Source organism: Lonchura striata, chromosome 3 (genome assembly GCF_050655825.1).
Source record: "Lonchura striata isolate lonStrDom1 chromosome 3, ASM5065582v1, whole genome shotgun sequence".
NCBI classification, from domain to species: domain Eukaryota; kingdom Metazoa; phylum Chordata; class Aves; order Passeriformes; family Estrildidae; genus Lonchura; species Lonchura striata.
The window spans coordinates 88678211-88687820 of NC_140705.1; the positions used below are offsets into that span (position 1 = coordinate 88678211).

Sequence of the window (9610 nt, forward strand, 5' to 3'; positions counted from 1 at the left end):
TTTGCGTGAGGAATCTTGCAGAGATGGACCTGAAGGTCCTTGAATGGGGTCAGCTTCTTTCTCTCTGAGCAGTGACTGTTTCTTTCTCTTCCTAGGAGGGTAAAATGAGACAGTGTGGAATTCTTTCTAATATCTAGGTTGCCACTCATATATGTATATTCTCATTCCAGTGGAGTTGTTCGGGCTCAGCTGACACAGGGATGTGAGTGAGAGTGAGTTAGCTAAGGGTTTATCCCAGCTCTAACACAATCTGTTCCTCTCAGCCACTCTCTTTCATGGATCAAAACGACAGCTTTGCCTTTCATTGCAGGTAAACAGCTGCTTCATTTTTGCAGTGAAGCTCCCTTCTTCAGCTGTTTGGAATGAGCTGCTGGTGGCATAGTTGGGTTACCAAAGGACAGCTTTTCCAGGTCCTGAGGACATTTATTTTGCTAAGACTTTTCAGATGTCTGCAAATGTAGCTTAATTTCAGAAAGGCTGCACACCCTGAGATCTCCCAATGACTTTGCATTTTTCATTTATTTCGGCTCAACTTCTTTGCAACTTTCTTCAGTTTAAAATGAGTACCTATCCAGTGCTGCTCCCAGCAATATTTATTTTGTCTCTCTCTGATACATACATTGTCACGAGGATCCATGTCAGTGTACTCCAAAGACAGGCTGGCTGTGCCACTCCTCATTTTGGTATCATATTTGTAGCATATTTTCATAAGATTTTAAAAAATAGAGCAATAGGAGTGTGGTAGATAGGGACAGGCGAACAGAAGATTTCAGGATGTGTCGGAAAGCAAAACCCTTCCCCCTCATCCTGTAATACGTAATCTATTACCCCCAAGACATATAACCCCACCTAACTCAGTAGTTTTCCACTCCTTATTAACCCTAGAGACCCTACCTTCTTCCTTTGACGTAGCAAAGTCCCCCTTGACTATTTAACCTCACAAGATAAGGTAATAAAGGCCATTTGACCATCCACCACATTGGTGTCTGTGTATGTCTGTGGCCCGAGTGGCCCGGGCAAGGCTGTGCTGCCATGCTGTCCCTTGAAACCAGGTCGCCTTGCCTTACCCTGAAGGCAACATAGGAGAAAGAGGAAAATTGCATTACATTCACTGAAATGAAGTTTCAAAGCTTAAGTTCAGGAATCCTCAGATTAATAAAATCCAGGAGGGGAAGGGCCAAGAATAAGTCAGCAGTGAGGAGACCTCAGCTCTGAACCTGGCATCTCTCTGTGATTTTTGTGCTTGTGCTGTCTCCAGGATGAAAACTTCAGAGGTCTCCTGGAAGCCAAGAGCAAACTGCAGCAACTGTGTTTTGCCGTCCCCTCTGCTAGCTCTGGAGTGTGCACATATGTGGCTCAGAAGTAGGAACAGATGATAAACTATTGTTTTGAATAAATAAATCTTGAGGGTGTCTCTATTGCTGTTCTCTTTAACCTCATTTGTTTACCTTAGAACATTTTCTTAAAGTTTTCTGTACATGTCTGTCTGTAGAGCAGCATTGTTTTGTTCTGTACCAGGGAAACTTGCAGGCATCGCTGTAGGAATTGGATGCAAAAATCTGGGACTGGATGGGATTTAAATGGTTTTGCGTCTAAAACAGAGTTGCTGTTTGCCTTCAAACAAATGTTTGAAGTGATATTATGGTACAAAATATACAAAGCTGTTGAAAGTAGATGCATTTCAAGTGTGCAGCTCTGATGCCTCGAGAACAGGTAAAATCTAACAGATGCGTTTTCCTATGCATTGTTAAAAATCTTCTGTTTTCTGTGGTGCAGAACTTCAATATTTTCTATTTTGGCGTATGTAAGGAATACGCTTTTAAATACTATTTAGTCTGTCAAGCTCTTAGTACATATGGCTTAAAACTTAAGATCCTGTTTAGATACAGATTTTTTTATGCAAATGAATGAACTGCTAGAAATCAATAATGTATTTGTGTGTAAACAGAATGCATGCCTTGCCTAGACTTTTAACCTGATAGATGGCAGACCCATAATAACCTTTTTTTTTTTACTAAATACTTCATTTCTTAACCAAGCCTTTAGCTTGCTGTGATAACAACATATTTCTAAATTTTTTCCTGTTTGTATACAAGCCTCCAGGACAACATACAGTATTCAATCAACAAATGTCTAAGCCACATGCCAGTATTGTTGGGCTGTTAGCTACAGAGGAATTTTAGTCATAGCAATAAAAGGAGCAGTTTTCCCTTATTAGTGTGCTGTTAATTCTATCAGAAGAGGCAATGTCCTGCTCAAGCTGTAATCCATGGGAGTTCCATCTCAGAAAAGAATTTAGGCTGGACAAAATATAAAATCCCAACAGACTTTAAGGTGGGATTTTTAAATAGAAATGCTTCAATTAAATTGGCACATTACACATTTCAAAAGAAAAATTACCATAGCTTTTTTTCAGACTTTATTCGTAATTTTGAGAATTGTTCCCCCATTTTAATATTTTGCTATTGCTATTTTCTGGTCTTTGTTTTCCTTGTGTCTCTTATCGCTTTGTAGCTTCAGAAAAATATCAGTTTTCCCAAAAGAGGTCCAGAGAAAAAAAAAATGCTTCCAGGCAGGAAAACCTTTGGTTTGGGTCAGGGTTATTCCTATGTGTTCAGCCAGCAGTTTGCTCCATATTCCATATCTGCTGTGTGCTGAGAAGCAGGGAAGGGCATGTGTTTGGTCAGCTCTTCCAAGGTGATGCCTTCCTGCTCTGCAGCCTGGAGATGAAAGGCTCCAGGGCATTTTATGGGCAGGGGCCTATGCACACATTCCTGGGAGGGCCCTCTGTTCCAAACTGCTTCTTTACAAAATTATGTGGGCTTCAAAAATGAGCTGAAAATAAAGTTATGCTTCAGATGATCATATCCAGTGTCATCTGATCTTGTAAGATTTAGATAAATGCACTCTTGCTAAATGTTAAAAGACAATTAGACATAGATTTTAATCAAAATTAGTCAATAGTTGAAGTAGTGAGAGTAATGAACACTGCAGCTCGTTGTGTAGTTCTTCTCTTTGGCTGTGTTTTACTGGCTTGGGGCCATACCTTGACCTGTCCAAAACAGAATGAATTTTTAATATACCATGGGTCTGCTGGACCCAGCTTCTCTTCCAACTCCATTACTGAAGTATATGAGGAAAAAGAAACCAATAAGATGGATAATTGGTACCTCAAATTGCTAGTGCAACTGATGGTTATCAATTTGGAGGTGCTTATGTGAATGCCATTTGGGGTGCCTTTATCTCCACATATACCCTGGAATACTGCAGAAGGTCTTGTCTGAAATTAGCGTGAAGGATATGCATGTGAAGAGATCAGCGTGGTAGGAAGTAGATGGAAACAGTTTGTGGAGATGAAGGGAGGCACAAGGCAAAATGATTAATTGCAGAACTATAGACAGGTGTCAAGGCAGCTGTGAAAATGAACCTGGAGTAGGGGCTTGTGTTGTGAAAATGTACAAAATAACCCCCAGTGCAGCCTTACTCACTTTCTTTTCATAAGTTAAGTTTAAACAATTTTTCTTACAAAGCTGGCAGACCAGAGGCCCATTTTCCCCATTGCCTGACTGAGAGGCCTCCAGCCTTTGCTGGAGAAACCAGACATTGAAAGGGTTCCCTCCTTTGGTCCATTGAGCCCTCACTTCTCTCCTGAGAAAGCTGTTAAAAGTGTTGTCAGGTGTGCTGCTGCTGAGAAATAATAATGGCAAACATCCATTAGGAGTCAGACCTGGAGCTACCAAATTCAGTTTGTATAGACTAACAAATGGCCATTAGGCACTAATGACCTATGTTTGAGCCCACAAAACCCCTTCCATTTCCAAATGCTGACGATAATAAATAAGACTGTGGAAGGCTTCTGCAAGTCAATGAGCTTGGGCTTCTTCACAGCAGTAAGAAAGAAAATGTGTGGCCTTCCCAAAATCCCACTCTATTTGCATCAGGCTGCTCTTTCCAGTGTCCCTTCCAATACCCACTGCATGAAGCAGTAGGGATCAGATGCCTGGACATACTGGAACAGCCAGGCCATCTCTTATCCTGGACCACTTGCTGCTTGGACACATTTAAGCAATTCCATAATGTAATAATTCACCATTTTTATTTCATAGTAAGTTTGTGAGTTGCTTTTTAATTTTGGTTTGAATCAAAGATTGTTTTGGCAATGAAAGGGTTGCTGTTGGAGGATAGTTATGTGGACCTGAGGAATGAGAAATGTTTGTTAGATTGTCCTCTTTGTGTTTAGGATTTCCTTTACCACCACTTTCACTTTTACTGGAACCTCTCAGGAGCAGGAACATGCTGAGGGGTAGCTGAGCCCTGACATGGGGCTTTTCTAGGCTGAGCCTCTGTTCTGAGCTCTCTGGGTGAAATCCTTCTATTGCTTAGATCTGCACTTAGGGCAGGATGTGCAGCACAAACCCTTGGAAAAGAGACACTTCGGTTCAGTATTGAATTAAGCTGGTTTAAAATCATACCTTTAGGATAACAAATGTGCCTTTGTATCAAGAGGAACTTTGGAACACTCAGAAAATGGAAGTACTAAAAAACCTAGGTCTTGAGCTGGTCCCTGTATCTCCTTTTCACACACAAGGAGTGTTGGACTTCCAAATGGATAATTTTGAATATTTTTCTAGGTATATTTTCAGCTTTTAATATTGCCAGTTGTTACAGAGGAGATTTTTAATAAGCAACATAATAAAATGTGCTCTAATAAAGGACATTTTAATCTTTTTCCTATTCACCCTTTTTAAAAAAAATGGAAAGATGAATGAGCAATTTGTTAATCCAAAAAAACTGCTGATAACATGGACATTTAAATAACTGTATAACTGCAAATATATATTAAGTTCAACTATTTAAAAACAATTACGAATCACTTACAGTAGTCATCTAATGTATACTTAAAGGCAAATACAGATTGTATATTTTTCAAATGGATGGAAAAACTATTCCAGCCACTTGGTGTCTGAGACACAAATGACTGATTGCTTTTCTGGTATTAAACTGGGGGACTGCAAACATTAAAAAAATCACTAGACCTTGAATTATATCAAAATATAATTGGAATAAAATAATTCAGAAGATAATTCAGTCTTGCTACTAATGTCATTTACACAGATAGCAATGCTAATATTTTTTTCTTTGTTGTAGAATTAGTTAGTTTAACTCTGTGGGTGCCAATCTGACTCTCTGCACTAGGTGTTTAAAGGTCAGCTTTTGGGCTTAATTTTTTTTTCCTGGAGAACATCCTGCATTTTTATAGGTCTCTCTGTGATATTCAGAGGACTAATGCAGGTCCTGCAACATTCAGAAAAGTTTTTCTAAGATTCTTAGGAATTTCAAGGTCTAAATAAACACACAGTAAGAATTTTCAAAGCACCTGAGAAATTGGAGTTGCTCGAATACATTTGAAAACCTGGTCTTTATTCATTGTACTAATTCTGTGTAATTCCTTTAAAGCCATGAAAGTGTTTTATTGAGGAATTCTGAAGGAAATAAGAATAACAATTGCTTGCCAGATAATGTACTGCTTTCTGGTTCACCTTTTGGGCACTGTTTGCTTCTCTATTCTGGTTTCTATATCTATAACAGCTTTGCCATGACCAAATCTGTTTAATATCTGGCCTGATAAAAGAAAAACCCAGCCTAAATTTCAGAATGTGCAGAGCCACCCTTTGAAATTCTCATCCCTTCAAGGAGTTCCAAATTCAGCACACAAAACTCAGCTTCCCCAAATGGCTGGTTGCTTTTGAGAATTGTGGCTAACACTTAAAGAATTCTCTGTCAGCAGATTTCCACGCCTGAAGTATAAGCAGATGAATGGAAGTTGTTGTAAGAGTGAAATATTTACTCACTCTGGTCCTCATCTGGGTGACCCAGAGATCAATGAAAGCGATATTGATGTCGTAGGAGGCCAAGGTTCAAACCCAACTCAGTGCCAGCATGCAGATGGATCCATACCCTGCACATGCTGTGCTCTTCCTCACGGATGGGATCACTGTGTTGCTTGGGAAGACTGCACACAGCAAGGCTTGTTCTTTTGTCACTGGCTGTACATGGTGAGAGACACAATATTATCCCAGTAAAACTCCAAGTATGATGAACCAGAAGAAACACTGTGCTTTCAGGTTTTTTCATTCTTGGAAAATTCCAAGGAGAGTCCAAAGGTGGAAAGATGATATACAACATTTTTCCCATTAGGTGCCAGCTGAAAAAAGGAAAAGTTATTTTCCTAAGTCTGTCTTGTTCAGCAGACTTTGTGTGAGGAAGAAGGGCTGCTCTAGCTCCAAGAAAACTCATTTTCTCTGTATGGGGACATGTCCTGTGATAACCTGATAGATGCATGTGTGCTGAAGTATTTAGGAGCTCCTGTTAAATTTGGAGTTGAAATGCCTCTCTTTTGCCCCTTTTCACTTCAAACGTGAAAAATAATAAGGTTATGCTGACTCTGCTCTACCAGTAAGAGGTGACACAGCCATGAGCTGGAAAGGGACTGAAAGGAAAGGCAGTTCCAAAATCCAAGGTCCTGCACTACCTGAAAACTTGCCCCTAAGTTTAAACAGAACACAGCTCATTTAAAATTAGGATTAAAAAGCAGCATGCCACCAACTTCAAATAGAACATGTCTTATTTAAAATTAGGATTAAGTAGTATTTTTTTTTAACTGTGACAGCCCAGCTGACATTTGGAGGGAGTATTTCTTGCCTTGTTTAGGCATAATGTTCTACCCTTGGTAGATCAGTGGATACAGAGCATGCTTAAGTTGGCTAATTAATTTCAAAAGCAGTGTAGAACTGACTAGCAGGTAATTTAATCTAAAAAATAATTAAAACTATTGAAATTATTACATTGTTGTTTAATTAATATTAGTTAATATTGTAATTTTCAGCCTAAATTATGCTGATTAAAGATTTCTCTCATAAATACCAATAAAATTAATTACAAATTAATTAAATTTGCTAAAAGATTCTCATAATGGACTTCCAGCTATTCTTGATTTTTGCAATAAATAAACAGAAACATTATTAAGTGGTATATCTTCCTGAGGGAGATATTTAAACATGATATGCAGATATTGCAAATGGAAGGATTTCCCATGAAAATAGACACACTTAATAGCAAAGGCTGTTTTTTCCCTTCCAGTGAAAGGAAAAAAATAAGAGAGCTCAAAAGCAACATTTTTATTTTACTGTTTGGCAAGACAAAATGCTTTTCATTCTGTTCCATCTGAGATTCCAGGAAGATTTGTTGACATGTGGTAGTTGTGCCTTCTCCCAGCTCCAGTGTCTCACATGGTAAAGATTTTTATAGTAAAGGAAGGCACTTTTCTACAGTGCAGCAAAAGAAAGGCTGCATTTCTGTCTGGACTGGGAGATGGGCAGTGGTCATGGGGGTAATTCTTTGTGTTCAGAGGAGTGTGTGCATAAACTCCTGGCAAAGCAAGGAAAACCCACGCTTGCCATCCAGTGGGAATTCTGATTTTGATCTCTGCTCCCATTTCATATGGCGTGAAAGCTACCAACTATCACAATGTTTGGTAGGGTGAATACCTGCAAATAAATTCAATTACATCAAAATCTCCTCTTGCCAAAAGAGCCCAGCAGTTTGTTTTATGAAATAGAAATGTTTTGTGTGTTGTTCTCCAATCACTTCCACATTGGGTTTCCTCCTTTCTGTGGTGCTACACCACAAACCAGGTGATAACAGAGGTGATAGGACCTGTAACTGAGCTGTGGTTTGCAGCAGCTTTTCCCCCTTCTGAATTTGGCTCTGGAAATGTAAACTACACTTCCCATGATCTATCTACCCTCCTACAGTCTTTAAACTCCTTTAAGGGGAGGATTAGGCAAGCAAATAAGGGAAAGTGATTTAGTGGGCGAGTCATGGGGAAGATTTCAAAGGAAGGACTTGAGCTGCAGCTCCCAGGAGCTCCTCTGGATGTACCTAATATAAGGTTATATAGTTAACAAAAATTATTTTGGAACAGTTCAGCAAATCAGAATCTTTTAGCTCTTGTGAAGATGACCTAAAACGATAATTTAAATATTGAAAAATCCCCTTAATAAAGTCAATTTTGTATAATGGATATTTGTAGCTTTTTTTAAATTTTTTTTTTTTGATAGGTACGGTAGATATTTCTCTTGTTGGATTCCAGAGTTGCTTGGCATGCAGAGTTTCCACTGAAATTAGTAATGTGGTGGTCACAACTTATGTTTCATGAAAAGATTTTCCTTAACTGGACCCCATCTTATGGTTTCAGTGTTCTCTGGAACACACTTAACTAATGAAACTTAAATGAAAGTGGTGTTCATTTAATTTTGATTATATTCTCTATTTTGTCTAAAATACATTTTTAATTGCACTATTTCTGGGGAGCTAATGAGGGGAAAAACTTGTTTCTGAGAAATTGAATCGCAGCTGTAGTTGCAGATAAGGCTGACATTCCCTTCTTAGAAAGAAGCAATCAATGCTGAATGTATCAGGTGAGTTCATTTCTCTTGCTCTGCTTTAATAGCTTATAAAGAACATTGATTAAGTTCTTGTCTGATAGATCAATAAAGGAATGAAAGTTATCTTTCCCTCCTTCAAGCGTAGGTTTGGCATCTGCTGGGGAAAGTAGGAACTGAAGAGGAGTGGTGATAACTTTGGAAAAAAAATCCCAAAAACTGGGATTCCACCAATCTCATTCCTATGCTATTGCCTACACAGCACATGAAACGGTAGCCACGGCATTCACAGGGAGTGACCATCTGGCTGGATTCCTTTTGCCACACCACTCAACTGTGTTTTCACATCCTTATGCTTTCATGCAAAGCAAGATTTCATAGATTGAGCAACCAGTAGTTTTTGGGTTTATAGCCTTGATAATGCAGGGTTAAAGGACCTGTCCTCTTAATTCTTCTAATTTCCATCCAGACAGGGTAACCAATGATTGCCTGGTCTTTGGAAACTTGAAAAATGATCTTAGCTTTTAAAATGGTAATTTGAGAGAGTGTCAATGCATGTGTTTTCATGCTTCAAGGTGTTTAGTCTGGAAATGGCAAGAAAATATTCCTAAATCTGAATTTCCAGGCAAACCAATGTGTTTGCACTTGACTTTTTTTCAGTGTAGCATTTCACCCCTCTTGCAGTGCTTTTCAGTCTTCCAAAAGCAACAAAGTTTGTGGGATATAAAACAGTGTGAGGATGAAGGGAAACAGGAACTATAAAGTGTAGTATTTGTGACAGTAGCAATGTCACGGCTATGAGAAATAACAGAAGTAACATAACATCAGTATTTTATTTGCACATATAAACACTTCAGTATCTTCTATGGTGGCCCATGTTTTTTATTTACTTCTGTTGTTGACTTTTATGGTTGTGTCACACACCTGAGCAGAGTCTGCAGGTCTGGAGCCTTTGCAGAGGAGACATCCCTCTTTAGCAGAACATAAAAGTGAGAGACAAGTTCAGCATTTACCTCATTTGAATAACGTGGAAGCCCAGATATTGCTCGTATCTGGGAAAAGATAGTCAACACATGTATTGTGGAGACATCCAGGATGCTAATTAGCTGCAGACAGAGCTGCACAGTTCTCATCTCTTTATATATATACACACAGACATGTTGTTT

General features: G+C 38.9%; 1 protein-coding gene across 32 annotated transcripts in view; it reads left to right on the plus strand.

The window, feature by feature from the left end:
* Positions 1–9610, plus strand: part of LOC110469084 (uncharacterized) — a 455123-nt gene that overhangs the window by 19792 nt on the left and 425721 nt on the right. The gene's annotated exons all lie outside the window — the stretch shown is intronic.